The sequence below is a fragment of the Leptonychotes weddellii genome, chromosome 3 (genome assembly GCF_054177405.1).
Source record: "Leptonychotes weddellii isolate Sample4059 chromosome 3, ASM5417740v2, whole genome shotgun sequence".
Taxonomy (NCBI): Eukaryota; Metazoa; Chordata; class Mammalia; order Carnivora; family Phocidae; genus Leptonychotes; species Leptonychotes weddellii.
The window spans coordinates 118,203,313-118,216,486 of NC_138371.1; the positions used below are offsets into that span (position 1 = coordinate 118,203,313).

Sequence of the window (13,174 nt, forward strand, 5' to 3'; positions counted from 1 at the left end):
TATTCATTCATTCATCCACTCATTCATTCTTCAAAGAATATTAAGAATATTAAGTCCCAAGTGTGTTCCAGATCCTGTGATAGATGCTGGAGAAAAAATAGGAAACTCTGCCTTGCAGAGCTTATAGATACAGATTCTCACCCTCCCCCCCAATATAGCTAGTAATAAAGTTACAGAATAGAGCTACAGAACATTTGTTTTCTCCTTCCTAAAGTTTAAATCATGATTTTAGTGATCTGTGACTATTAGTCTATTTTCATGTTAAGTGTTTTCTTTTAACTTTGAGTTCCACAATTATCATCTATGCTTCAGGAAAGCAGAAAGAATTGTTTAGATCAGGGGCTCTCAAACTTCAGTGTGCATGAAAATCACTTGGAAGACTCATTAGAACACACATTGCTAGACTCTCCCACAGAGTTTGTGACACAGCAACTAAGGGACAGGACCGAGGATTTACATTTCTAACAAGTTCCCAAGGGATGCTGCTGCTGTGGGGACCACACCCTGAGAACCACTGATTTAGATCAGCCCCAGAATGCACAGCCTCCTACACAAGAAACTTAGGACACAGTGGGTGGCTCATATCATCTCTTACCAGTAGTAATGAGTACTATTATTCTGTTTTACACATGAGGAAGCTGAGGCAAATAAAAAATCAATGGCTTGTCCAAGAATGTGTCTCCCGACTAATAATGAGTGCAAGAGGTCAGGTTTCTCCAAGCACAATTGAAAAGTGTTACAAAGAATACGACTTCGAGCCTCGTGCAATATCCAAAGAGTGGTCCCCTCTTTCCAACTCTGAGAACTAGTCAAAAAAAACCAACAACAAAACTGATGGCCCCGTCCTGAGCCTGCTCTCCAACCTGATTCTTGAAATCCAACCACTAATCTTCATAATCCCTACTCCTGGTTGTTAGACTCTGCTCCACGAGAAGCTGAGTGATTACTGAAGGATGGTTTAGACCGAGAGTCAGGAGACCCACATTCTGGTCCAGCCTCAGACACTGAGTATTTAAATTGGTTGAATTAAAGTATGAAGAGTCATTTCCTTCCTCTGTGAACTGAATGACTGGAAAGATGGCTTGTCAAGTCCCATCAGTGGACTGTGAAGGGACAGAAAAAGGGAGTAAAGGAAGGGGTGGAGCTACAAGGGACAGGGTTCCAAATGCAAGGGCGTCTCTGAAGGCACAGGAGGAGAGCCTCATCCTGCCCTCGCTGCACCTGCTCCCCCGCGGGGCAATGACTGGTGATCTCTCTTATCCAGTTTGATCTATCGACTCACTGTCGACACTGACAAAGGAGAAGAGGTCTCGCACCGACACCGTTTGTACCTGTTACAAATGCCACAATAAGCTGCAACACGATGCTACGTGTGACAACAAAATTTACCAAAGACATGCAAGCCACAAAACCTGCCTGAGTAGCTCATTATCATTCAGTGAAGTTAACTGAGTGCCAAGGGATGGATGGAGGGAAAGGCGTACCAGTTTGTCAACTCAGCAGAACTCCAGAACCAGGGGCAGGGAAGGAGCAGCAAGGCACCGACTAAAATGCAAATGCATTTCTGCACTTGCACAGTAAAGAATTTAATATTCCCAAAGCTGAAGAAACTGACCAAGGACACAACCGATGGATGGATGGATATTTAATTCCAGCCAGCCAAAACACAAAAGAAAAACAGTGAAGTGCTACAGGATAAGGACGCCACAAATTTGAAACAAGCTCAAAGCATGTGTAAGATGAACATGAGAGTTTTCTAGACATTTGCAGGAATAGAAAAATCAACAGATAACTGCCAAAGCCGTCCTATACATTCTCTTTAGGGCTGCCTGAGCCACTGCTGTTGAACTTCATTCATCTGATCCTGATGAGACTCGAAACCCCTTTAAATGGAGTGGTTGCACCTCTAACAGCTCTGTCCACTTCACCTGCAAAGGATCTTATTCTGTTTTACATTTTCTGGTTTTTCTGACAAAATGCTGTCTTCTTCCGTTGGCTCCACTTTATAAAGCAATCTAAACCGGGTTAGAGCCCCACCGCCTTCAAGAAGTCACGTGTCCGAAAACTTAGGCAGCCACTTCAGGTCTTGCCCACTTTTCCATCAAGGGTCCGGGATTTTTCCAGAAGGCAAAATAAAGCTTGAAGCACACCAAGCTGTAAGTCAGCATCAGGAAACAAGGTCATGCGTTTTGCGGCATATGATCCAAACGCATGCTGTGCCAAATTGGCCTTTAATCACTTGAATTGACAGAAAATGTGCCGAGGCTGACACTTTATTTTTACCATTTGCCCTTATTGCAAGATAAAGGCTGTCACCTTATCCTTCTTGGGAATTTCTCTCTGGCTTAACAGCTTCCTAAATGCTTGCCTTTGTTTGATAACCATTTGAAAGTATTGCTTTAAATCATCTGTCTCCCTCTCTAATTTTTAATCTCTGCCCTATAGTAGAGCAGTTCCCTGCCTATCTATGCGGAGGTAGGTGATTAACGGGCTCACCGAGCGCCCCTATGTCAACACCAACGTTGTCTTCCCAGCCACACCAACACGGGAGTGGCGGTGGGGGAAGGTCGGGAGAGACACAAACTGAAGGAATTGCTTAAATAAAAAGCGTTATTAATGGAGAGGGGACACCAATAATAGAAAACATGTGCTTTCATAAAAAAAAATTACTATGGGAGTACAGTTTCACAGGAGAGAACTGGTCTAGTTTTTAGATGAATTAACACTTCAAGAATTGTACATAATCACAGTATACCATTCTCTTTATTCACACTACTCACTTAATATGTTTAAATTAAATTCCAACGGAGGAATGTTTCAAAGTGTTTTTGCATTCTAGCATATCCTAGAAGACTCAAGACTGTGGAGGCTAATTACAGGTTCCTCTTGTCTAATCCTTCTGGAACAGTCGGCTAGCTGGATTCCTGTGAGCTTCACATTTGGTATCTGGGCAGACAAAGCCCTACACAGCAGCAACAACAAAAGTCTAACAGCTATGCCACACTTCCAGCAGCCTCTAGGAAATGAATGCAAAACATTTCTCTCCTGGCAAAGGCTCCATGCCCCTGGAATGAAGTAATTTATTTGCAGGCCATTCTGCCTTCTGCCATGCCAGCTTCAAATACCAGACAGCACATGACTTATCATCCCACCGCACACAGGCATCCTAGTGGTGAGCCTGAGCAGCCCACAGCTTGATTTTGCTGGCACGGGGTGACAAATCCCTAGAGAGCTGCATCTGCAATGCAGGAGATTAGCATAACTGATCTCTCTATGTTTCTCATTCGCAGATAAAAGATAGCGCATGAGCACGCAGACTTCCCATAGAGTCCCACTAGTGTTGAGGGCCCTTAAACACAGCCAGTTCAGAAGGAGAGCAAAAGGATGACTTGGATGTTAATTAACAGATTGATGAATATAGAATGCAGGAATCAACGGGGACTAAAAGCAAACTCATCAGGAGCTAAGACGCTGACATGCTGGACAGCGTTGGCCAAGACGCTTGACCTCAGTAAGCCTCAATTAGCTGAACAGTAAAACTGGATAAAACAAAAACCTTGATGAAAATCAGATGTTGGCTTTAATTTCTTCTGATGAGCTTCCAGGATAATTTACAGTCTCAGAGACAACAGTCAAAACACAAAGCAAACATCAAAAGTGGCAGCATGGAAGGGACATGTGTCACTTCAACTGTCCAGCATATTACACAAAGTCTCTTAAATCAGCCTGCGTAGCATTCTAGTAACGTAAAGCGCATGCCAGGGTGGCAATTTAAACCTTCCATATTGGAAATATAGTGTGCCATGTAATTTTAAGGAGGGAAGGAGGTTGAAAAAAAAAAATCCTGATCTCCCCTATGTGATCCAAAAATAATACCTTTTCCTAGAAATTGTTTGAAAGAAACCCTACCATGGTGTTAAAGGGAAAGGCTTGCCAAGTGTTCTGAGGGTTCCAAAGAAAAACACTGCATACTGTAAGGGGGTAATTAGAACTTTCACACTTCTACATTATATAATTAGTTCCTGAGTACCCAAGACTATTTAAAATGCAATTCGCTGATTGGAAAGGAAAGAAATAATGAAGTACAAAGAGGATAAATGAAGACACCACTTGTTAAGCAGGGGAACGTGCATGGTGCGGTGGGGGGGAGGGGCAGTGGGAAACAAGGATCCTATCTGCTCATGCTCTAAACATTCAACACTTTCAAGAAGATCTGATGAAAAAATGTTTTTTTGGCACTGATTTCACAAATAGATACAGGGTCTTTGGCTCTCTTTTCTTTATTCAAAATCTGAAATAACCTCAAGGTAGCCAAGCATTAACCTTTATCACTACTTTCTATACTAAAGATCCCAAATACATGTCTCCAGCCCAGACATTTTCCAGATCCAAATTTCTGTCCAACTTCCCTCAACTTTTTGAAAATCCCTAGAAGTTGTCTCTATTCTCCCCACACTTAGTACCACTGTATGTTTGTCTGGGATAGTTCCAGTCGATGCCTGCTCTCCTGGGGTAATTATTAATAGTGCTTCCTTTTTCTCTCAGAATGGTCCATATTCTGAAGGATAAATTACTGTGATCACACCATATCCACACTCCCCACCTCCTCACTCCGCCCACCCCAGCTTGAGATATGCCTGCATCATCGTCTCTAGCTCAGACTGCTGAAATAATCTATTAACTGGGCATACAATCTCCGGTCCCTTCCTCCAATTCATCCAGTATAGGTGGATCTTTCTAAAGCGAAAATCTAATCAGGTCACCTCCCTCCTTCATTGGCTTTGTCTACTTTCAGAATAAAGCTTGAATCCTTTAGAGTACTAAAGTTCAAAGTTCTCTGTGAAGTGACTTTAGTCATTAACAAAATGTGGTCTTCCCAGCCACACCAACCCTTGAATGCTGAAGAGGGAAGGGAGGGAGAGATGCAAATTGAAAAAATTGCTTAAACAAAAAAGAGTGGTAACTGAGAGGAGAGAACAATAATAATTTTTTTTTTGCATGTTTGTTACATTTTTGTTGAAAAAATGTATTACATGTTTGTTGAATTTAACTTTATGAGAACCACCCCAGTAACAGTGATAATGCAAATGTAGGGTCAGTTTTCCCAGATTCTGAGGTGTTGATGAGCCAACATTTCAGGTCCCAAAGAACTTTTCTGGTAAATAAAAACAAGAGATTTGGGCCAATCTGGCTACTGTCCCCAGTAGCTGTGTTTTAAAAAACTGTATGTCAGTCTTCTCATATTTTTAATAGCTTAATTTTTTTAAACACCTTAAATTTTGAATGTACTAGAGAAGATTACTATTTGAAATAGCTCTGCAGAAAAATCCTTCTGCATGATAAAGAAATCTCTTATAATGTGTATTTTTCTGTTTATTAACTTCTCATTTTCATAGGTTCTCCAAATCTTTCTAAAGCTGTCTGACACCTCACACTGGGTCAGTCTATAGGGAATCTCAGGGCTGGAAAAGTCTATAAGGGCCACACCTGTTTGGTATTTACCTGAGTAAAGGTGTTTCAGCTTTGAGATACACTGGAATCACCTGGAGAGTTTTTAAAAAATGCAGATGCTCAGGCACCCCACCTGTGATTTAATGGATCAAAATCTCCAGAGATGAGGCCCAGACAGGTATGTTTGCTGATGCTCCCTGAGGTTGGACAATGTTGAGTCACATCCAATCCATAACAGAACACCCAAAGAACTGGCAAATAAGCAGAACCAAGGCTTATTTGGTTTCAACATGAGAATGGATTAATAAATCAGGTGTTAAGCCTGATATGTAAATATTTTACAACTGGGGTTTATTTCTAATAATCTTGCTTCATACTATCCAAACTAGTCAAATTTACACAATCCTAAAATTATGCCTATACATGCTAAGAGCACAGTGGAGATAATAAGATTATTATCAATTTGTGTACATAAAAAGCTGTTAAGAGAAAAGCAGATGCTGAGTTCAAACTGGATTTCTATCTTGAACATATAAGTTTCATATGATCCATATAGTTTTACTTATTTTATTTTAGTGATACAGTTGGTCCAGGGAAAACTTTAAGGACATATTCATGCATACCAGCAATGTTAATTTGTGGGATAAATACACATAACTAAGAAAGCTAGAGGGGTAAGCCAAAGTGCATTCACTTGCATTATTCCCCTAACAACATTTCTGTTTTCTTTAGGGCTAAGAATTATGGTCAAAATAGTTAACCCTGTAAGAGCTCAAAAAAATGTGAGTATTATCCATCATTCCCATAAAGCCAAATTTCTCAGAAGCATTTTCCTCTTGCCAAAAAAGTAAAAGGAGTTATCACAAAACAAAACATTACCGAAAGCTATTTGATTTTAAAAAGAAAAAAAAAGGAAGTCTGATAACCCTCCCTTGTGTCAGCTTTCAGTGAATCCCAAATCCCAGCTCTCCCTAACTCATGACTTCCACAAGCTGATTCAACTACGTGTTTCTCTCACCAGGGTCACAGTTCAACCTGCCTGTCAAAAGATTTCTCAAATCAATGCATATTATAATAAAAGGAGGCTCTCACTCAGAAAGGGCACTCAAAGCTATTTAGTGCCTTTTTGGGGATACTATAACATAACCAGGTTCTGTCTAATTCCCTTCAAACCAATTACAGTAACAAAAAGAAACCCACTCATAAAAACCACTTAATATAAAATAGTCAAATCTTGGAAGACAAGCAACATTTCATCAAAGTGAAAATATTGTCATTATAATGTTTCTACTATGTTGCCTCAGAACCACAGATTATACACATGTCCACAGAAATATTACATACACAAAGTTATAAATTTTGCAAGTCCAATTCAAATATAATGTGGTTGAGGAGTTTGCTAATGATAGAAGTTCTACAATGAATCTACTTCTAAAGAGTCACTAATTTATTTGTCTTAAGTGTGGTTTTTGAACATATGAATTTTTCAATGGAGCCAGCAAGGACTCTTTCTTCAAATTGCTGATGAGGTCAGCATCAAAGTCCCTAACACTCTGAATATTAAAAGAGTTATCAAACATTACATCCTCCCCCACATCCCATCTGCAATTGATGTCAGATCAGTTAGACCCGGGACTTCCATCATTCAGTAGCAACAAACAAAAGTCCTTACTTATCAAACACGAATAGAGAGTTTTTTCTAAGCATTTCCACCAGCTAAAATTGTGAAGCTAAGCATGATACATGAGAAATATGTCATCAAGGCTAAGAATGGAAGCTCTAATCCATTCCTGCTCTTCCTGTGACCTGTAGATGAGCCTCATACTTTCCTCTTCTGTGTCAAAAAAGTGAGCATCCTCATATCTTAAGAGATTTCTGGAAGACAAATAAGGTAATATATGAAGCACTCTAGGTATGATTAACAAAGAAAAGAAGCTGAAATGTTGTTAAATCTACCCAAAGCAGGGGCACCTGGGTGGCTCAGTCGGTTGAGTGTCCAACTCTTGGTTTTGTCTCAGGTCCCATGTCTGGGACACCCAATGGGAGCAAGAGTGTATCTTAGGAGACAGAATACTGAGAGGGGGCATTCAGTTTTAGTACTATATGGAACATCTAGTTGACAGCAGGGAATTCTAGTGGCGATTCACCAAGCAAGGCTCCAATTCCTCCAGGGCAAAAATAAAATAAAAAGTAAAAAGTTTAGGTCTTCCAGAAACTGTGCTGAACTGGGCAGATTAACAATGTGTGAACTCAACCACAGGGAGAGAAAGCAGGACTCTTGTTATTAAAAGTAGGGTCAAAGGGGATTTGGGTCTTTGATGCTGGTAAAGAAACCAGCTTTAAAAATGTAGCCACATCAAGGCCAGACAATAGCAACAATGGTGGCATTTCTGAGCCAAAGAACATTCACCTCATTCTCCTTAGATTCCTCTTGCATGAGCTGTAAATGGTCTCTAAAGCAGAGATTCTCAGCCCTCACTGCCCATTAGAATCACTAATACTTGGACCCCCTACCAATGTAATCATGCCAGGCTCTCCGGGTATGGATCATGAGCATTGCTATTTTTTGGCCTTCAAGGTGATTTTACTGTGCAGCCAGGGTTGAGAATGACTGCAGGTCTTGGAAAGGAGCGCTGGTGAGGCATGTGCAGTGGCAGCTACAGGGAAAAGGCAACTGGACCCAAAATCAAAAGCATGCTGGGACCCAGGGCAGTATTTAAAACCAGAGGTCCATATTCAAATTCTACATAATCCTAAAACTGTGTCTACCCAGATACCGGTCCTGCTCCTTTAACAACTGTCTTGCCTGCAAAGGTCTGAGGTAGCATTAGGTGCCTACAGCCTTTTAGACAGATCATTAGACAAATCAGACACAGAAACAAAAGCCCCCGCTCAGAGCTTCGATCAATACTTCTTCCAAGTTTGAAGACTCCTTTTTAAACTACCTCACTATCCAGGGCTGCATGTTACAATACTTCTGTGCTCCTTTTATCTTGAATTGAATCTTAGAAAGCAGAACTTCAGAGTGTCCTGAAATACCACATTATGTACAGCCGGGTTCTACTGTTAACCTCTCATTTGCTGGATGTGTATTTCATGTATATCTCATGGGATGAAAAAGCATTTAGAAGCTAAAAAATGAGAATCACAAATTTCTCTACTATATATGAAGAATTTCTGGCTTGATTATCAAGTTCATATCATTTGGTCAGTAGCAGACACAGGATTTTACATAGCAATGGGACTGCTGATAAGATATGCTGTGAGCTGGAGTTTTTGCGTGTGTTGTAATCACGTTTACAGAGAGCAGTGAACTGTATGCTTTCCTTGAATTATAAAAGTAAAATATAGTCGTGATAAAGAGTCATCATCTCTCCAAATATCGACAACATGTCTTACTGTGCCCACTGCAGAGCAGTCGAAGGATTCTTGACTGTTGACTGATTTTGCTGATAACTTCTTTTCTCAGAAGGTGAAGGAAGAGGGCTTGTTCATTGAGACTTAATTCTGACCAAGCAACAAGGACAAGCCAATTAGTGAAGGGGAATGAATGGAATACTGAATGAAGCGGCCCTCTCACTATTCTCTTTGAGAGCTTCCCTCATTATTTCTTGCCCATTCCACTGGTTTTCTAATTGTTTTCACTGTAACCTCTCCCTTACCCCAACCTCCTGCACACACACAGCCTCTTACTAACCCAACACTCTCACCACCACCAGAATGAGCATTTTGCCATCCAACTTTTGTCATGTCACTTTCCTCCTCCAAAGACCGAAATCTTTCTTTTCTTTAACAAGCACTTAGCATCTACCATTTGACAGGCATTGTGTAAGTGCTTAACAAATATTAACTCACTTAATCCCACAAAAACTTTAAAAGGTAGGTGACATTTTAACTTCACTTTGCAGATAGGTAAACTAAGGCACAGCAGGTGTTAATAAGTTACCTAAAGTTAGACAGCTAGGATTCAAGCCCAGACAGTCTGGCTCCAGAGTCCATGCTCCTGGCCAGTACACTGCTGTTAGCATGGCCAAGTGCAAGCTTTTTAGCATGGCAAAAGTCCCCCATGTCAGTTGTAGGGGAGCAAAATTTGCCACACAAACTGTGTCTCTTTGTAATGTAGATTATTTTAGGTTGGTTATTTTTAAGAAACAGACAGTTCAGGAAGAAAATTTGACTTTCTCCCCAACTGCCTAAAAGAATTTAGATAGGGGACCTGCTCCAGTAAGAGAGCTGTCACCATAGATAACTATAGTATAATATGAACTAGGTGTGGTAGACAGGGAGGAATGTAGCAAAGCCTGTTTGTTAGAGTCCTCTCTGCTTCATTGTTTCTGGATTGCCCAGTGAACATTTGTTTACCAAACATTTACTGTTTTCCACCTTTCTGTGAATTGTCTTTGTTCCCTTTGAAGTCCCAGATCCCTACTTCCTTCTTATTACCTCTGGATAACATATTGCTTCAATTCCCTGTGGGACTCACATTCTTATGGAGCCCTCATACATATGTAATTAAGTTAGATTTTCTCCTATAATTCGTCTCATGTCAATTTAATTCTTAGGTCAGCCAAAGGAATCTTGTAAAGTAGAGAAAATTTTTTCTCCCCAACACAGTCCATGACCGACCTCTACAACATTATTATACACTCCTCCCCAACATGCACCCCATGCTTCCCAAGTGAAAGCAGATGACTTACTGTTCCATACACATGGCCTGCACCAGTCCATCTCCACATGTACAGGTGATATTCTCTCGGCCAACACAGCCTTCTACATCACCTTTAAGATTCAGTTGGCATATCCCCATCTAGATGTAATCTTATATCTTCCCCCAAGCAAGATCTACTCTTTCCCATTTCAAATCTCACTAGGTCTTTAGCTGAGAGGAAATTAATCATGTTTTACTTATAATTACCTGGGTACATGTCTGTTATCTCTTCCCCTCCAACCACAAAAAGGCTATGTTTTCTCTGTGTGTCCTTTTCACAGGATCTAATGTAGCTCCTCATGCTTATTGATTTCAGTTGCATAAATTCTTACAGACAATGTAGAAATATGGGCTGAATGACAGTATGGTTAAATGAAATCACAAACTGTTAATCACTTTTTAACCCAAATGTGTCCATTAATGGACAGTCACCCTAATAGGAAGCTTCTGGTGGTGGACAACTTTCCTATGTTTTTGGTCCTGTCTTGACTTGATCTTATTGGTAACTTTCAGGCAGAAAAAGAAAGAATATTTATCAGGTCATTGGAGGATGCAAAAATATGAGAGGAAGAGAAAATCAATAACATGGGGGCACCTGGGTGGTTCAGTTGTTAAGCGTTTGCCTTCGGCTCAGGTCATGATCCCAGGGTCCTGGGATCGAGCCCCGCATTGGGCTCCCTGCTCGGCGGGAAGCCTGCTTCTCCCTCTCCCACTCCCCCTGCTTGTGTTCCCTCTCTCGCTGTGTCTCTCTCTGTCAAATAAATAAATAAAATCTTTAAAAAATAAATAAAAGAAAAAAAAAGAAAATAACATGATAAAATCAACCTCAAAGAATAGGTTTAAACTAACATAATTGGAATATCATATGAATAAGTATAAAGACCTGGAATCAGCAGTGTTAAAATGTTGGTTGAGGGAAATAGAACCTCTTGAATCTTTGCAAAGAAGAAGAAAAAAAACTGCCTTGATTTGTGTTAATTGCATTGCTTTGGACAATTTACATACTCATTTTGAGCCTTTATTTAATCCTCTATATAATCTTATGCTTTGGAACTGATACATGTTAAAGTTCCCGTTACACAGAAAGCATGCAGTTTCTCGTTACTACGATTGTCATTATATCATAAGGGATTTAAGTTTCTGAAAACTCAACACCAGCCAATGATGTGACATGATTATTAAAAAATTAGTGCAGGCTTTAGCTGCATTAATAGATATGAAGATACAAAGCATAAGAGGAATGAGCCAACTGGACTCCTCACTGGTCAGAGAACTTGGCTGTGGGACTGGATTCTGGAGAACATTCGACAGTAATGTCAAAAAGAAAACATAAAAGCCTGAGAGAGAGGTATAGAATTTACTTTTCATCATTTGCTACCACAGCAGCTCTGCTCTCAAGTAGGTAGAACAATATAGAGCCCATTTATTTCACAAAAGATGAAAAAGCAAGTAAAAATTCTAGAATTCAGGCAGGTATTAGAAAAAAAATGAGAGAAGGACGGAAAAGACCTTCATGGAATCGAATCTTGAGAGTAAAGAGAAACTCCATAAATGTGCTGGGTGAAATTTAAAGGAGCGTCAACATTATCGTTACACTGAAAAGAAAGGATGTTTGAATAGTCATATCAGGGAACAACAGGTAAAGATGCCACATGTCCAAATAAACAATAATAAAAAGTAAAGGTTGACGATGGGATGGTGGAAATACAAACAGGTCATACTTTAAAGATGTAAAGAACGTTACTGATGGCATGAAACATGAAACAGAGGGTTAGATTATTTTTTAAAAGATTTTATTTATTTATTTGAGAGATAGAGAGCTCAAAAGCAGGGGGAGTGGCAGAGGGAGAGGGAGAAGCAGGCTCCCCACTGAGCAGGGAGCCCGATGCTTGATCGCTTGATCCCAGGACCCCAAGATCATGACCTGAGCTGAAGGCAGACGCTCAACCGACTGAGCCACCCAGGCACTCCACAAGTTTAGATTAGAAAATAAAGTAGCTAAGGGACTGTGCCTAAGGAATGCCACTTCATCCTGGAGAATTAAATATTCTGCAAATGTCTCTTTAGTGCCTCTATGAAAGAAAATCCAGCCTATACTGATTTTATATAGACTGGATTTTCCTCCAAATAAGTATAGTTTAATCAGCAGTTCTTTAGGAAAGATGCAATTCACAAGCAGGGGCTGGAAAAGTGGGGGGAGGGGGGATCCTAAGTGGCTCCATAGGAACCACATTTATTAGGACATCTTTCAAAATTCATTACAATTTTAGGTCATGTAATTTATAGGAACTGAGCATATTTAGAGACGGTATTTGGAGAGCATATTTGCCTGACTCAGAGGTTCACTGAGAGGAAAGAGAACAAAACCTGGATTCAACCTTCTGGAACATTCTGCAGTTACAGTTTTGATCTGTAGACAGTACCTTTATATGAAGGGAGAAAGGTACCTTGACTTTTAGAAAACCCCTGTCTTCTTTGAGCTAAGAGCACTCGGAAGGAATGTCATAAACACCAGCCATCTTGACTGCCTTTCTCAACACCTATTATGCAACAGTGGGTTTAGTGGGAAATGAGACCACGGGTCCCCTGTTCTCATGGCCATCAGGAGAGGTGGACCTTAACACAGCTAGGCACAGAAATAATGAACTACTTTCATGGGAAATGCCATTAATAAGGAGAAAGGGGCACTAACATAGCATATAACTGGGGGTTCTGTCCAAGTCTGCAATATATGGAATGAAGAGAAAATCAGCAAAGGAAACAAAACTTCTTGAATAAAATTCTATTATCTACCAGATGTGGCAATTTTGCTATCCTGCTGATAAAATTATGGCGAGAAAATTGTCAGCCCAGCTGACAGAAATGCAAGAGAACATGACTGGCAGAAAAAGAAAAATGCATTTGTGGACCACCTCTGGTAAATGCTCAGGGCATTTGAGTTCTGCACAGGAGCTAGAGAAGAGCCACAGTCCACAGGCAGAAGGTGGCCAAAGGAGCTGTCGTTTGCCTTCTTTC

General features: G+C 40.4%; 1 protein-coding gene across 1 annotated transcript in view; it reads right to left on the reverse strand.

Moving 5' to 3' along the window:
• Nucleotides 1–13,174, reverse strand: part of LHFPL6 (LHFPL tetraspan subfamily member 6) — a 222,554-nt gene that overhangs the window by 143,790 nt on the left and 65,590 nt on the right. The gene's annotated exons all lie outside the window — the stretch shown is intronic.